This window comes from Canis aureus, chromosome 14 (assembly GCF_053574225.1).
Source record: "Canis aureus isolate CA01 chromosome 14, VMU_Caureus_v.1.0, whole genome shotgun sequence".
NCBI lineage: Eukaryota > Metazoa > Chordata > Mammalia > Carnivora > Canidae > Canis > Canis aureus.
In genome coordinates, this window is record NC_135624.1 from 54,972,107 (window position 1) to 54,990,672 (window position 18,566).

Here is an 18,566-nt window from a genome sequence, read left to right on the forward strand (position 1 = left end):
TTCTCGAGATATTTGAATACAATATTTTTTCCAGTTTCTGAGATCGCTTGCTCATGACAAAATTGGTTGTGATAAACTCATTTTTTTATATTTAGATTCCCAAGATTTTTAAACATCATTGGAAATATCTTTGTTTTGTAAAATTTAAGTCTGTATGCAGATCAGAAAGTATCACACTTACTATATCTTTGACTTACCTGATTCCAAAAGAACGAAGTTTATTTCCCTATTAAAGCTACTACTATTATTATCATTTTGCATATATAGAGTCAAAGCAGAGGAGAGTAAGTGATTTTACCATGGTAAAACAACTAGTACAAGGAGGATCTGATTTAGACAAAAACTAATCAGGTTCCAAGCTGTATGCTCTTGGCCATTACACTATGCTACCCCACATTTTGTAAGTAGGCTGCTGAGACCCAGTGGAATCAAGTTACTTATCAAAGTTCGCTGAGTAAGGAAGTGACTTATTTGATACAAAAAGCAAGTAATTCTGATCCTCCATTATGCATGCATATGTTCTTAAACATGGTCAACTAGTACTGGTTTCAGTATTGTATATATGCTATAAATATGCTATCTCTCATTCAACATCTTTTCTCGTAATGGTTGTCATACCATTTCATACCAGGAAATATTTCTACAATATAATTTAAGTTTATTTAGCACATTCTTTATAAGAGTTGGGAAAGTTGGCAGAAAAAAGTAAACATCAAAATGATTTCATGCGTTTAGCTGTTGTGAGAGTGGAATGGGTTTCTGGGAATACCTCCCAAGGTATCTGGGAGAACTTTGGTTCACATCATACCTATATGTCTGTTGAAACTGAAACTGTCACGAGAAAATGGTGTTTCTCTTACTTATTTAACAGGAGATGAGATTTGGTGTACTTTATCGAAGTGATTTTTGCAAAATTAAACAGTGTGATTTTGGCCTCCTAATGCAATTGCACTACCCACTCCCAATCCCCCCAAAAGAATTCTTTGTGGAATTTCTCCTTTCTGGAAAAAAAAAAAAAAAAAGATACTAATTTAAGAGTTTTATTTTTAGCGACCATCCCTAAATATTATAGTAAACACCACTGATAAATCCATTGCATTTTGTGATTATTCCTATTCCTAAATGATAAATGTGTTTTTTTAAAAAAAGAACTGATGGGGCAAGATTTATAAAATCTATGCATCCCCCGATTCTAATACCCCCCTAAATGATTCCATAATCTGAGCCCAAATCCTGCTCTTTTCACTTGCACCTGCCTGTCAATTGTCAGTTTAAACGAGTCAGCTATATATATTTTTTTCTATTCTCCCCATGAAAAACGATGGAAATTCTCGCATGACAGTTAGTAATTGCAGAAGTTCCACAGGGACTAATATTCAATGTGCTAGTTGAAGCAGGAAAGTCTGGATACAATTATTGAAGTCATTTCCCAGTGCACTGCAGGTACCCTCTAAAGATGAGGGGTGAATAGATTTATTTATTGCTCTCATCCAAAACTTCAGTTTGATGAATAAACCAGTTTGCATCCATGTGAAGCTCTCTTCCACATTGGATTCAGCCTCTGCGTACTCCATTGTCTAAAAATAGAGAAAAATTATCTTTCCCTTTCCCTTTGGCCAGACATTAAGGCCTTTCAAAGTGTAATACTTCCGTCAGATGCATATTTATTACAATTTGATATCACTACAACATATTAGAGAAATAGCCTATGCATTCTAGTTTATTTAAATAACACAATAAAAAAATCAGAGATCCAAGAGTTATGGTTAGGTTAAAATAAACTGAAGAAACTTGATAGATGGAGATTTTTAGGATCATGATCTGATGTTGATTAGACTATAAACTTGGAGGTAGGGTGGGGTGAAGATGAAGAGTACAGATATTCCATGTTATGACATCCATTGGATGAACAAGATGTTTCAGATATTGCTAAGGAGTTTGATTATCTAAGCAATTTCATTAAATCTAAGCCATCTCAAGATAGGAAGAAAGAAAGAGAAAGAAAGAAGAAAGAAAGAAAAAGAAAGAAAAGAAGAAAGAAGAAAGAAAGAAAGAAAGAAAGAAAGAAAGAAAGAAAGAAAGAAAGAAAGAAAGATAAGGGATGCCTGGGTGGCTCAGTCAAACATCTGCCTTAGGCTCAGGTCATAATCCCAGAGTCCCAGGATCCTGCTCTACTTTGGGCTTCTTGCTCAGCAGAGTCTACTTCTTCCTCTGACCCTCTCCCCTCTCATGTTCTCTCTCTCTAACTCACTCTCTCAAATAAATAAACAAAATCTTCCAAAAAGATAAAAGGAAAATAAGATGTATCCTACAGAAACTATTCTTTGAAAAAAAAAAAAAAAAAGATTTTATTTTTTATTCATGAGAGACACTGAGAGGCAGAGACACAGGCAGAGGGAGAAGAGGCTCCATGCAGGGAGCCTGATGTGGAATTCAATCCGAGGACTCCAGGATCACGCCCTGGGCTGAACACAGGCGCTAAACCACTGAACCACCCAGGGATCCCAACAGAAACTAGTCTAATTCAAGACGTGTGTTGGCACATGCGACAAAACCCATGCAAATTGAAACCAAATCAACAAAACCAAATAGGACAAAGATATCTTAACCCAAACTATAACTTATGATATAATTTAGAATACAAAAACTAGATAAATAATGAACAGAATTAACATGCACTTTAAAGTATGCTACGTGTTGTTCTTGGTTCCTTTGTAAAAACTGTAATGGGGCAATAACCACTTTCCTTAACTTTTTCCTACATCATTCTCTTCTAAAAAATAATAGGTAAATACTTATTCTTGGAGTACATAAAATGTATAAGGCATCTGAAGTTTACTAAAAATTGAATGTAGATTAAAACTGTTTCAAATCTAGTTTCAGTATTAGACCCGACCCTAAAACTAACTTACTTAGCTTCTACTATATCAGACAATTCAAAGTTCCACAAAAAGGGCTGAAAAATAAATTTTCTATCCCCCTCTGTCAATAGGGTGGGCTTTGAAGTAGTCTCAGATCTTATTTCATCAATCTCTTGTCCCTTCTCTCTGCCTCCACTGGTTACTCATTATTGCCATCACTACTTCTGCTGAGATCATTTATTTTCCTGGATTTCAGTTTTGTTAAAAAGCAGATCTGTATCAGCTTAGGAGTTAGTATGGTTTTTGGGAGCATGCTAATAATCAAAATACCTGGTTTCTAGACATGCTACTCGTCCCTGGAAGGCCAGGTGTTGCCGGAACTCCATTTAGGGCACACACTATATTCCAAGGACCTGGCATCATTCTTGGACCATAGAAACTCCTCAACATACATTTAAAAGGATGAACAAGGAAAGGAAGAAGTTGGATCTTGGAAAGTAATTTGATTCTTTTCACAAATTCATTCTAGTTGAGAAGAAATGAAATGATAAAAACAAATATACAGACAGGTAAGTTAAGAGCTAATGTAATATGTCATACAAAAAATAAAGAATCAACAAAAACTTAATAGGATAGGATAGGATTTCACAGGAAAGCAAGCCCTTCATTTACAGGGGAATGGAAGTAATATCTCTCGCGGCCTATTATATCTCTTTAAATGTCAACAAAAGACTCAGATCATCCCAGACCGAACCCCAGATCTCTCTCCCATTACCTACCACAAAATGTCCCTCCTCCTATTTTACCTATCTTAGGAAATGGCTCTCCTATTCATACAGTTATGGAAGCTAGAGACTAGAAAGCCATCTTTGCCACCTCATCCTCATTCAACTAACGTCCCCAGTGTATCACAAAGTACTAATGATTATTATCTCCCAATATTCATTTCCTTATATTTCCACTCTTATAACAATGTATGTCACCATTTTAGAAATTCACCTACATTTACAAAAATTCTTCTATGTATCCACTTTTTCCTCTTCTGATACTTTACCCCCACAGTAGCCAAAGTAATCTCCACAAAGGCAAATCTAATGATAACGACTTCCTCCCTTAAAACTTTCAGTGCCATCCTATTCTTCTTCATATAAGAAAAAAAAAATCTCTATACAGGGAACCATAAAGAACCACCATTCTACTCTACTTCTATGGGCTGACTATATCAGATATCTTACATATGTGGAATCATGCAGTATCTGTCCTTCTTAAACTGACTAAGGCAGCCTTCAAAAGGTGACCGGCACTGAGGGGGGCACTTGACGGGATGAGCACTGGGTGTTATTCTGTATGTTGGTAAATTGAACACCAATAAAAAATAAATTTATTAAAAAAAAAAAAACAAAAACAAAAGGTGCATCTCTTCTCCAAACTCACTTTCACAGAGACTAAGCTGCTCAGGCTTTTCAGGGAAAGATATCTGTCCATTGTCTTTGGGAAGCTCCCAAACACATTCCAAAGTATTTTCCCTTAAAATTGGAAAATATCGTGGTAATATAGAAACACTTGTAGCACAAAAGTTAGTAACACTTCTTTTTAATGCTGGCTATTAACGGGGGTGAGGGGGGAGCTGAATCATTTAGGAATTTAGGATAACTTTAAGGCTTGTTTTCTTTGGATTCAAGAAGAGTAAAAGTCACTCTTGGATTTCATCCATATGTTCCTTAAAATGGTTATCTAACACATTTTAATATTCTAATGCAGTGTTTTTGTAAACACTACTGACAGGCCTAAGCTAAGATACATATGGTCATATTTTTTGTTTTAAAAAGAGAGGAAAGAAAGCAGGCAGGAAGTGATTTAGTAGGTGGTCAGGATGGAATGAGTGTCAAATTACAATTAAAATACTCAATACTCCTACCCGACACTCTTATACGTGTAAACTGAACACAAAATAAATATGTGTATGATTTTTTTTAACTTTAAATAGTATATGGGATATATGTAAGTCACTTGTGAAGAGGTAATATATCTAATTTTTGCTGACGCTTGATAATTGTGAATGGTATGAATGGAAATACACTGGTTTATAAACATGGGTGATGAATAAATAGGAGATATTTTTCTTATAAAATTGAAGAATCTTTTTTTTAAGTTATATGCAAATTTCAGGCACATTGTGTTTAAAATAGTTATTGAAATATATAGATTACTTAGATAACATGGGTTCTATTTTTATTCAGTTGGCTTATAATTACAATGGGGGTGATTTGTCCTAGCTTCAAAGACATAGCTTAAAAATTTTAGGAACTTAGAAAATTTTCTCAGATAAAAATCAATTCAACTTAGAGGATATGAACTGTTATTCTAATTATGTTTACTTAATTGGATTATTATTTGTATTATATTTCAAATTTCTGAAGGATTAGGTGCAGCATTGTACAGATTTTATTTAAATCAAACAACAGTAAGAGTTTAGCAGAAGGTTAGTCAAATCTAGTAAACTGCAGTAAGAAACACAAAAAGTCCAAGAAAAGTTGGAAAGTCATGCACATTAAGAAAAAATGAACCATAATGAGAGTTCTAAGTCCTTTAGGATAATTTTCAAAAGTTGCTAATAGAAAGGAGAAGAAAGAAAATGGTTTTCGTATTAGAATACTTGAGACAACTTTGGGGAAATCTCTATTCCTAAGGCAGTTTTCATAGAGCATCAGATGGTGCCCTTGACAAAGATTGACGTCTAAAATGAGAAAGTTATAGAGCAAGTAGAGTGATTCAAGTCCAATAAATCACCAGGACCATATGGTATATATCCAAGATTTCTGAAGGAAATAAGTGTGAACTAGCATAGATACAGGGGGAAAAAAAAAAACAGTGTGAAACACAGTCTTAATGGTAGCATCTGTTTTTAAAGATTGGAAGATTACTAATTTGGTATCTAGACAATAAAGGGAAAATTTTTTGAAAAGTGTCATACAAGAATTTAATATATTCTGCCTTTATTAACTAGTGATGCTGAGTAATCTTGATTATTTCTATACTGTTCTTTCGTTATCTTTCCCTGATCCTTCGATAATAAAGCTCTTCAGTCATGTCTCTTTCTGATCTTGGCTGTTCTTCCAACCATGCATTGCTTAATAAACCAGCGGTTAACCACCCTGGATCTTCAAATTTATGCTCACCTGTCGAGGACAAAAACTGATATCATACCTGTCCCTCCTCAGAGAATTTGCAGGGGTTTTATTCTTGTGGTTATTTGCTTTTTGTAGTTGTTTTGCTTTCTTTCTTTCCTTTTCTTTCTTTTTTTTTTTTTCTGTTTTGTTTTGATGACAATAAATTGGAATATACTGGCCTACAAATAGATCTGGTGTTGTTCCATTTTGTTTTTCAGCCATTAGCTCACCCTCTTACATAGCTATGAAATCCAGGTAGGGTTATTCAAAAGATCTGTTGAGTTCTAATTTGAGAAAGTGAAGATTCAAATGGGTTGGCTTATTTTTAATTGAAGTATCGAATACATACAGAAAACTGCACTAATCATAAGTGCATGTTCTCAGTGAATGTTTACACATACGTGCACTAATGTAAGCCCTAGCTAAGTCTTCATATAGTACATCAGAGCCCTTAATAAGTTTTCCTTTACCCTCTGCCAATCAATATTACCCCCAAATTAACCACTAATCTGAACTATAATACTATCAATCAGAATTGTCAGTTCTTAAACTTCAACTACATAAAAGCATACTGATTATTTTCTGGCTTCTTTTGCTCAAAATAATGTCTGAGATTTGTCAGTGCTGTAGTGCCAATCAGTAGATGAGTTTTATTTTATTTCTAAGTATAGCTTCATTTTAGAATATACCATATTTTATTTATCCACTGTTCTATTGATGGAATTTCAGGCTATTCATTTTTGTGTCTTAAGTGTAAAGAGACTGTATCATTATTCTTATTTTCATGTCTTTGCTGAACATATGCACTGTTTTTACTTGTTAATAAACCTAAGAGTGAAATTGTTAGTCATGGAGTAAGCACTCAAATAAATTCAGTAAATAATGCCAAGCTGTGTCCCAAAGTATTGATACGTTTAACACTCTAATAGCAATACATATGAGTCCAATTGCTTCACAAATTCACCACCACTTGGTATCAATAGTCTTGTCCTTTTTTTAGCTATTGGGTAAGTGGGTGAAAGAATCTCATTGTGGTATTGATTTGCATTTCACTGAGGGGTAATGATGCTCACACAGTTTACAATGTTTATTGGCTATTTGAATACCCTCTTTTTTGATGTATTAAGTTTTTTGCTCATTGAAAAAATCAGATCTTTTATCTTTTATCTTTCTCTGGTTTTTAGGAAATCTTAATATATTCTGTATTTGAGTCCTTTGTCAAATCTATCATCTATCTTTCCATTTATTTTTCCATATAAATCAATATTCTTAATGTTTGAGGTTCAATGAAGTTTCTTTTATGCTTGTGCTTTTTGAATTGTGTTTTAAAAATCTTTGCCTCCATCAAAGATCATACAGATATTTTCCTATAATTTAATTCCAAAGCTTTATTGTTTTGCATTTCACATTTAGATGTATGATTCTTTTAAAAATAATGTTGAGGTCCAGAATGAGGAAAAGGTTAATGTTCATGTTTTTCCAAAGGAAAGTCAAATTTCTCCTGCACCATTTATTGAAGATACCATTTTCCCCTCACTGAATGTCTCTGGAATCAGTGAGAAATGAAACTGAACAGAATTTTTATAATATTCCATTACTCTATTGCCTATCCAGTGCCTATTGAGTATTCCACTGGAATTTGCAAAGATTATTCAGGAAAACAGCATACGCCCAGACACCCAGACATGCATACACATGCAATAAGAGAGACATTGAGAAAAAAGGAGAAAGATTGCATTCATAGGAATGCATTTGCCAGTTTATATCAACCATATGAAAGAAAAGTGAAAATGTCCATATGCAGCCAGAGTGATCTTTCAAAAGCACGTATTAGATAATAATACTTTCCTGATCGCACATCTCCTATGGCTTTCCATTTCACTTGGCCCAATATTTTACCATAACCAGTTAGTTTGTACGTATTGTGGCCTATGACAAACTCTCCAATCTCATCTCAAGCCACCTTCCCCTCTCCCTCTCTTCTTCTATCACTCGCAATGAGATATCCACAGTAACATTTTTTCTCCAACAAGGCATGCTTTTTGTTCATCTTAGAGCCTTGGAAATTCATATTTCACCTGGAATGCTGATACCCAGGTTTGTGCTTTGCTGAATCAGTTCCATCATTCCAGTCTCAAAATACATGTCCAGTTCATAGATACCATGGTTCATCAAATCTAAAATTTCAGCCCTCATATGTACCAGCCCAACCGCACTCTTCCCACCCCAGTATCTCTCTATTGCATCTTTTCATTTATTGTGTTAAAGAATCTGTCAGCCTCTGACATGATCTCATTCATGTATTTATCTTAAACTCACATATTTTTATTGTTGTCTGTGCATTTGCCTAGTTTTATTTTAGTATAGTAATATTTCCTGTAGATCATATTTATTGACAGTGTACATCTTTATTCAAGCCCAAGGAAATAAAATTGTGAACTATAAAATACTGAATACTATCTAACTGATTTCAATAAAAAAGATAGTTTTTTTATTATTTTAAAATACACTGTAAAATGAAAAGTAAATAAAAAATAGTGACTTTCTAATCATTTTAGGCTAGGCTGATTATGTAAAAGCCTTCAGAGCCTTCCTATCTAGACACTAGATACTTTAATCAAGAAAAGTATCAATACAGGATACTTAAATACTATGCAAATGGCAAAGAACTATAAAATAGCTTAGGATCCTTGCTTACTTTTTTAAGGATGCATGTTCACACATGCATGCATGTGTACTTGTGTGTGTGTGTATGTGTGTGTGTTTCCTTTTAGAATCTAAGCTCCTTGGGCTTTTTATTCTGAGGGCCAGATAGGGCTTGACATATAGAGCTTGCTAAATAAACATCTGTTGAAGTCATAAATTAATTGGAATCTTAATTTTAAGTGAGTTCTAATCAAAGTGAACACACTAAATATTATTTAATATGTTTCTTCCTACACAGTATAGACTCACAAAAACTGTATAATTCTTTTTCTCCTCTCTATGTCCACCCTGTGATTTTTCTACCATGCTAATTTTTCAATAATTTTTAGTGACCTAAACGAGGCTCATTTGAATTCTTGTCATTAAACATATTCAAATATTTAATTTTTTTCTCAAAGATATGTGGTAAAATCCTTAAAGGCCCACTTTACAGAGAGAAGGCAATATACTGTGGCAGAAAACAGCTTATTCTTATTAACAGGATGAATAAGATGAAACTTGCCTTAGTTTCCTTATCGATGAAAACAGAACATTAGACCCTCACTCTTCAGTCAATTACTGCTCTAACATTCTTTGATTTTATGCATTTAAAATGAATAACAAGGTACTTACTGATATTCTTCATGACTAAGTTGAACTCTTACTTTGGATTAGCAAGAACAATGCTGGTGGCTTCAAATCTTCTTACCATGGAAAAGGCTGGCATTCCTCCAAAGAAAAAGCTGCTGCTCCTGCCAGGGATACAAATATCCACTAGTGAATGATTGTAAATGTTCCCTTCGCTACAGTTTCAGCAATGTTTCTCCAGAGTCAGTGGTGGAAGAGACACACTTTCAGCAGTGGTCCCAACTTCCCGGCAGTGACTAGGATAAGTTAATTGGGCCCTTGGAAGTTTCTACTCAGATAGGAAAACTGAGGAGCATATCTGGCAAAGACAGAAGACATTATAGCCAGTTAGGCAGTGAAAAGACCTTATAGAACTATGCAGAAGAAAACAGAGAAAGGTAAGTCCCATCTTTCCTTGTGAAAGACTAGAAACTGATAAAGAAATGAAACATAAGTCACTTTTAGAACGTGTCAAACAAAACTACTCGTAAAAAGAAGACTTCAACTTCATGGAAGAAAATGTCAATGTCCCAAATGTGATGGGCAGTAACAACAGAGGATATCCCCAAGGTACTCTTCTTTTAATGGGATAAGAAAAGAAAGTCAGCTAGGACAAAGAATCATTTTTAAGAGACAAGGCCTTATTTATTTATTTATTTGTTTGTTTCAAAGAGTTAAACTTTCTGAGTAACAGCATTTTTAAAATTGGGAACTGTCTTTTAAAGGAATACATTGAGTTTATCTTATCAGATAATGGTCATGCTATCAAGAAATTGTAAGACTTTTGGATGACTTTTTAAGCCAGGAACTTTGGATACTATATTTTTTTTTGTTTTTCTACTACATAGTTAATCATTTCCTTGATGCTATAGAGTTTTTATTAGTAAGGTTAGAAAATGCCTCAGTAACACAAGCAGAGTATCATTATTTCATCCTGATTTTTTTTTCTATATATTAAACAAAGTCTCTAGTGATGTTGATTTCAAAGCCCATGTTTGATGAGCACCAGGTGATGAGCAGTAAGTGTTGAATCACTATATTGTACACCTGTAACTAATATTACACTGTATGTTAACTGGAATTTAAACAAAATCTTGAAAAAAAAAAGAAAACAAAAATAAATATAAGTAAGTAAATAAATAAATAAATAAATAAGGATTAAGGTATTTCCAGGTTCCATTCAGACAGAAATTTCTAAATGGACCCCAAGACTTAAACGTCTTTTACTAACCTTTAGCAATTTGACCAATGTTTCTTTATGCTACATTGTCCCTTTTGGAGATTCTAGGGTTTAAAAAATAATTTAAATATAAAGAAAGAAGGAGTTTATTGTTTGCTAAAGATTGGATATCACAAGTCAGCCTGACATAGGGAATCCCTAGAAAATATAAATGCTTATTAAAAAATTTGTTTAGGGGCATCTGGGTGGCTCAATGAGTTATGCATCCAACTCTTGATTTTGGCTCAGGTCATGATCTCAGGGTTGTGAGATTGAGCCCCACTTTGACCTCCATACTGAGTGTGGAGCCTGTGTTGGATTCTCTCTCCCTCCCTTTCCCTCTGCCCCTTCCCACCTCTCTCTTAAAAAACAAAAACAAACAAAACAAAGCAAAAAAAAAAAAAAAATTCTTTAAAAATCATTAGGGTGAACTGACCTTGAAAAATAAGTGGTTCCAAAAAAGAAAGTAAAATAATAATAATAATAATAATAATAATAATAATAAGATAATAAAAATATATATATATTAACCTTACTTTGATTTTTCCTTTAATAGAAAGTTGGGAAAATCAGTCTTCTTTATTTAGGTAATTTGAAATGTCAAGGACATATATGTTGAATATTCTCTTTCTTTAAACTTCATTATTCTCTCCAAAGATATATCTAAGGGGACATTTCTCTTGTTACTTGTGAGAGACAGTATAGTCTAGTAGAAAGATCATTATCTTAGGCCTACATCCTTGATAGGTCTTAAAATACGTTGTCCCTGATCCTCCATTTCTTCATCAATATACACGGGAACATTAATCTTGCCCTTAGGTGATACTGAATTTTTGTAAAGACCTGATATGTTGAAAGTCAAATATAAATAATCAATAAACAGATCATTTTGTCTTTATTTTTATGTATTTTATAATACAATAAAAGCAAATGCCTTTGTACAAGAGAAATGTTTATCAAAATGAATAAATTTTAAAAACTGTAAGAAACTAGAAAAAAGAGAAAATTAAACCCAAAGTAGAGAGAAGAAAATAAGTAATAAGAAGTAAAGCAGAACTTAATAAAATTAGAAACAGGAAATCAATAGAGAAAATCAATGAAACCAAAAGATGGCTCTTTGAAAAGATCAATAAAATAAATTATGTTTCTAAAGGAAAAAGAAAGAGAAAGAAAGAAAGAAAAAGAAACAAAGAAAGAAAAGAAAGGAAGAAAGAAGCCCTCAAAAATACATATAAAATAGAAGTTAAAGGTCATTGGCATGGTGTAGGTGGAGAGACTCTGCAATTAAAATCATTCAAAGATACAGATTCCTTCCATTTGTTGTTCTGTTCTTTACTATGGTGTTTTTCTCACCTGCATGGTTAAATGAGCTTATCTCCACTGACCAGTTCAGCCTATGAAAGGGGGAGAAAAAGTTTAAAGTGAAGAGCTTGAACTTTATCTGGAACCTGGACAGATATTTCTTTCTAAGCCATTGGACCAAACTTCAATGTTGAAATCTGCTGGACATTCCCAGAAAAGCTGGGAAATCTGAGTAATCATATGCCCAACTAAAATGTGGGGGATCCCTGGGTGGCGCAGCAGTTTGGCGCCTGCCTTTGGCCCAGGGCGTGATCCTGGAGACCCGGGATCGAATCCCACGTCGGGCTCCCGGTGCATGGAGCCTGCTTCTCCCTCTGCCTATGTCTCTGCCTCTCTCTCTCTCTCTGTGACTATCATAAATAAATAAAAAAATAAAAATAAAAATAAAATGTGGAGGTTTTGCCTTCAAAAGATTAAAGAGAGCTAGAGAAAGAGAGAGATGATTAGTTGTCTCTATAAGTCCTCTGTTTCAATTCTTCAAATGGTTTTTTATTAAAATTACGATAAAATATGAACTCCTAACCATGACCTAGAAGGCTTTATATTTTCTCACCTCTCTGACTTCATCCTCTACCTTTGCCACTTAGACCAATACAAACTAATTTTTTTTTTCTATTCCCTTCTGTCACTATACCAAGCTTGTTTTTAATGTAGGACCTTTACATGCTATGATTTGCTATTCCTTGTACTGGTACCACATCTTCTCGCATGGTTGCATCTTTCTCATGGTTGGGACTTTTTCCTTATCCAGTTTTTAGCTCTTTAGAAACATTTTCCCTGACCACCTAAACTAAATTATACTAATTGGTATTGCTCTCATTGCCTTTTCTCCCCATCCAATATTAATAACCACTAACTGTAATTAGTGCTTTCAACACAGTCTTATTTCTTTATTTACTTACTATTTATTTATTTACTTCTTTATTTGCTAATATTATTTATTAATGTTTTATCTGCAAAGAGTAATCTCAGTAAGAATAGGGATCTTATATTTTTCAATAGTCCTGACATGACACAAACAGCACATAATTATTTGCTGAACAAGTAAATAAAAATAATAATAAATGTGATGGGAAAGGTAGCACGTAGAACCACAAAAGCACAGAGAAGTTTGGGGTACCTGGATGGTTCAGTTGATTAAGCATCTGCCTTTGGCTCGGATCATGATTCCAGGGTCCTGGGATGGAGCTCCACATAGGGAGCCTGCTTCTCCATTTCTCTCTCTGCCACTCTCCCTTCTTGTGGTCTCTCATTTTCTCTCTCTCAAATAAAAAAATATATATATATTTAAAAATTTTTTTAAAAAAATCACAGAGAAGGAATAGTTTATCTAGGGTTGGGGGTAAGGAGGAAAGGTTTCTAGGAAGAAATGTCAGAGATCTAAAGTATGATTTTTAAATATATCTAACTGAAGGAAATGTAAAAGAAACAACTAAAAAGTCTAAATGATGAAAAAAAAAGTCATTCAAGGATCTTAAAGAAGTGTACTGAGGCTATATGATCGACTGCAAGGAAGGGAATGTTAAAAATCAAGACTGGAGATGTAAATCAGGGACAGATCATAACAAAATTATTTATAGAGTGGTTATCACAATAAAGAATATATCCACCCTCATCACATGTCGTATTCTTTCATTTTACTTAAACTACTAAAGGATGAGAGTTGTTGTGGTTTTTAAAAAAGTATCTATGACAAATGTAACAAATTAGCCTATCACAATTTTAAACTTTCAGGTAACATTGCTTCACAGTGTTTTGGTACTTGGTCTTATTTTATCAACCAGTGGTTTCCTCCAGGTGTTTACAGCATAGAATTCTAGAACATGCCACACTAAACATTATGAAAGAAACAGTTTTAGCACCTTATGCCCAAGTACAGCCCTATAGGACCTGGACATAAAATGCTCATTGCAATAGGTGAGAGAAAATGTTTCTGAAAATATTACACATGGAGGAAACAGAATCCCTGTAATCCCAGAATTTCCATGGCAGACGTTTAATTTGCTTTTTTCAACACTAGCTTAATCTTTTAATACCTATGTTCCTTTAACAATGCATAAAGCTGCTGTAAAGTCAGGGCTGAATAGTGTCCTTGTAAAGCTTCCTACGGAGAATTACTCCTAATAGCCCAGTAGTGGTGAAGGGTTTTTTTGTTTTCATTTTGGGATTTGTATTTGTTTTTGTTTTTCAGGTATTCAAGCCAGAGGCTTGAATCTGGGCAGATGAAGCTCACATTTTATCCTTCTGATGGGAGAGCACCCAAGGACTGGCTTTGCACTGATCTTCTGAATGAGATGAAAGAGCTTCATCTTTATTATGCATCCACATTTTAACTCACTTTTTTTAATGCTAAGGGACACTACATTAGAGAGCATATTTCCAGACACATCAGGATAGGACTGAAGCTCCAAGATAAAAATGTGCACCAGCCTACTGTTTAAACTTAAATTATTTACCTTCTTCATTTTATTATTTATGATTAGAATGAGGCTTACATGTTTTATTTCAAATACAAGTTCACATTCTTTCTATATTTTTCAATTTTTTTTTCAGGAATAGCACTCCTCAGAGAGGTTCTTAGTCATTTCTGAGATAATTGCATGGTGCCATCCACAGAAAGTGAGGCCCAGATTTCTCTGTTGGTATCGCTATGGCCTTGTCACCTGCCATCGTGACCCACAGGAAATCTCTGTTCTTTGGCAGGAACAGTCCTGCCCTCAGGAATCTCTCACAGCATCATTTGGAGCAGGTATAAAGGAACTTCCTCTCTCTTCAAACCAGGTGTGAGATAAACCCTTTTCCACAGTACAGTAGTGATACCATAGTAACTAATAATGAGTTTTAATGAATGATCAGAAATAATGATAGGGAATGTAACATGGGGAATAATAAAAACTAACTGCCACCCCCCCCCCCCCCCCCACGAAAGGTACCTCATCCACTCAGGCTTGATGCTTCCCTAAGTCCCAGACTCATGGGATCTTCATCTACAGTCAGAGATATACTTCAGTCTCCCTTACTTTCCAAGCCAGGCCAAACTGTCTCCAAATTCAAAGTTAAAAGAATGTTTTTCTTACATTTAGTCTAAAACCTTAGTTTTCTTGGCCTATTATTGGTGGCTTTCCAGAGTAATTAAGAAGAGGAGGATAATTTCCCTTCCAGAAAATCTGTTCTTCCACACGTAGGAATATTCTGTAGACTTATGGCTCCAGCTGAATGTAGTCCAACATTGCTTTTTTTCTCAAGTCTCAGTGAAGCAGGTTTAAATAAAAAGCTACATGTAGGACATTTGCAGCCCCGTTCAGCTGCAGCTGCAACAAAACTCAGCCTAATTTTTTTTTAACATTTCTTCTCATTAAAAACTCTAAAAATCCTGGGGTCCAGAATCACTAGATTATGCTTCAATATACAGACTTTGGTAAATTATTATATTTTATACCTAATAATAATGAACAACATGATCGGTAAAACTCTTCCACAAGTCAGCTATATTGATTATGAAATGATTCAATTAATTCTCAGACTTTAATAATTTGTGTGCCTTTGCTAAAATTTTAAAAACAATTTCCACTTCACTATTTTTTATCTCCAAATTTATCTTTCAGTCAAGCCCATTTCACATTTTATATTTCACATTCCTGTGATCGGGCTTTTGAATAGATACTGTGACAAATAGTCTGTTCTGAATAGTTTCAAATAGAAGGATCCTTTCACTTCATTTGGCCATGGATAGATAAGAACAACTTACAGAATGCTATATCAATGTCCATGAGGCCTTCTTTTTGTCCTCAGTCCCCTTAAAGGAGTCAGCTAACATGATAATTTATAAAGCCTTTTAATTATCTAGAACAATCATTTTCACATTAAAACTTTAGACCATATCACCTTACACAAAAATAATAATCTCTTTCATCCTTTAAAATTTAAAATTTTGCAAATGAAGTTTAGGGACACAAGATCAGTGTTCTCACTTAACATGAACAGCTTGTGGACTCAATTATTTCACTTGAAAAATAGAGAAGGAAGTTTTATAAAGAAAAATATGTATACAAAGAGACAGAGATTTAGATAAGTATATAAAATAAAAAGAAATTCCCTTTTTTGGAAATTCATTTACAGCATCACATACGAAGAGTGTTTTTGTTTTTAAATCCCAATATTAAGTAATAGCAATTAAATGGCCCATCCAAAAAAATGCTCAAAATTAAGTAAGTAAAAGTTTATGGTTTTACAAAGATTCTCAGGATTCTCATACATGAACTAGAGAATTGGCTCATATAGGTTCATGTAGGTCGAATACACATGGGTCTAATACACTCATCCTTTAAAAGTGGAGCCTTCTGGAAAAAATACTGTCTCTATGACTTGTGGATTCTGGAGTGCTGCTTAAATAGACTGATCATAAATTATCATTGCAAACATTTTTGAGACTTACAGGATTATTGTTTATAGTTACACCAAGGCAAACCAAAAATACCCTACGTAGATCCTCTACCATTAACCTGCACTAGTCCTTGCAAACAAGTCAGCTATTATTATTTTTTTACAATGTCGGATATCAGCTATCATTTTAACATAACATTCTCTGAATGTCTCACATTTTCACAATTCATTACTCTCCCACCTCGCCCTAATATTAAATAAATACCACATGAAGCATATGCCATTCATTGTAAAGTTAATCCTTCTCTCATTCCTTCAACATATAATTATTGCTGGCTTTTCCTTAAAGCTTTGAAGCAACTTCCTTTTGCTAGTAAAGAAGGAAGTGTACAATTTCTTAAGCTTTTTTTTTTCAAGTATTTATTTAAATTCCAGTTAGTTAAGATATAGTGTAATATTAGTTTCAAGAGTAAAATCTAGTGATTCATCATTTACATATAATATCCTCCCTTAAGCTTCTTAACACAAAATATATGAAGGTGAACATGCTATTATTTTCCATTGTTATAATAGTAATTTGAATACATTCATACAATAATTTTCAGGTAAGATTCTTCATTGTTAAACAAAAGTATTAGATAAACTTCAATAAAATATTACATAATAACTAAATATATACTGAGTGTTTGAATAAAATACTACAGTGTTATGAACAATTAAAAAATAAAGCCAAAGTTCCAAAAGGAACTTTCATTTTAGAACAAAACATAAGTGTGTATAATATACTGAAATCACAGTAGAATAGGATGCATTACCTGGGTGAATGCGTCCTACAAGATATAAAAAAATTATTTCTCCTGAATGATACAAAAAGTCACCTAAAATGAAATTTGCCTTTTGCCCATGTCTATTCTCCCTTCTAGTAATACCACTCTGATTTTCTTTTAAGAAATCATCCCTAATCCACTTTCAGGTCATGCAGTCTTAATAGGATTTAGTCTCTCCTTCCCAGGTCTCATTTTCTGGCTCTGGGAATAAACCCACGACCAAGGCCAAACCAATCAACAGTGTATATTTCCTTGGGCACATTCATTGTTTTAAGACGAGCACATGGCTCAAGTCAAATGAATGAGACCGAATTCTGGCTCCGGAAAATACAAGCACCCTCTCATTGATGAGACCATCAGCCTAGAATTTCCAAAATCCATCACATGGTCAAAACTCCTCTGAAAGTGAAAGCAGTTTAGAAAAGAAGAAGGAGGAGGAGTAGAAAGAGAAAAAGAAGAGGAGGAAGACCAAAGAGGTTTGATCTGCTAATATGATTTCTGTAACTGTAGGCAGATATGGCTAAAGAAACTGCTATATTTTTTAATTGTATGACATGATAAATTGTTTATTTTTACTGTTTGATTTCCTCCTCCCCATTTTGTATTTCTGATTTTTTTTCTATAAACATCATTTTTTGTTTTATGATGAAGAGCCCAGACCAGGCTAATGCTTCATCAGAAAGGAGGTAAGATTAACTTTCAACATACAGAGAAAGTTCATGATATTCCAAGGAAAAAGGAAGAGTAAACAAGGGAGATGAGGAAATGATCCAGGGAAACACACTTAAGATGGGTGTTTACCCGGAATACAGCAGAGGGACAAAAAGGTTATCAGAGTAAAAACAAAACAAAACAAAACAAAACAAAACAAAAAACTGCAGAGTCAGTGGCAAGATTGTGTACATTCTTCAATGTCAGAACCAGAAGTTAGAATTTTATTTTGCAGGCAAAAAATGTGTCATAGGCTATTTTAGATAGAGTAGGAGAATGACACGAACAGCTCTGAAACTTTGGAAGATTATGCTGACGACATTATATAGACTGGTTTTAGAAAAAGAAATTCTAGAGAAAGAGCTGCAGAGCCTGTGGCTGACACAGAGGAATAAAACACTTTGGTGAAGTAGCTGTACCCAGAGGAGATAAAATTGAATGGGATGATAAAGTCTGCTTAACTCCGGACTTCTCCACTTACAAATTTCTGTCATTCCTTTTTACTTAATGTGACTACAAAGCATATTAAAGATTATGGTAGGTTTGATGTCAGTGAAAACTGATATGTAAAAGCATGAAATAGAGTATTAGAGTTTCTGTGCTCAGTTATTAGTAAGCAGAAACAAAAGACATCAGAGACCCCTCACATTAAACAGAGTTAATATTGGGGGTCTTTGTGGCTAAGTCAGTTAAGCATCTGACTCTTGATTTCAGCTCAGGT

The 18,566-nt window shown here is 34.0% G+C and overlaps 1 long non-coding RNA gene across 1 annotated transcript in view; it reads right to left on the bottom strand.

The window, feature by feature from the left end:
* Positions 1-1,443: 1,443 nt before the first annotated feature.
* The window catches only part of LOC144282961 (uncharacterized), a 37,033-nt gene continuing 19,910 nt past the window's right edge, over positions 1,444-18,566 (bottom strand). The window contains exons 3-5 of the long non-coding RNA XR_013351370.1: positions 13,045-13,186; positions 9,350-9,468; positions 1,444-1,577 (exon numbers count right to left, since the gene is read on the bottom strand). This is a non-coding gene — a long non-coding RNA (uncharacterized LOC144282961). The remainder of the gene's footprint in view (positions 1,578-9,349; positions 9,469-13,044; positions 13,187-18,566) is intronic.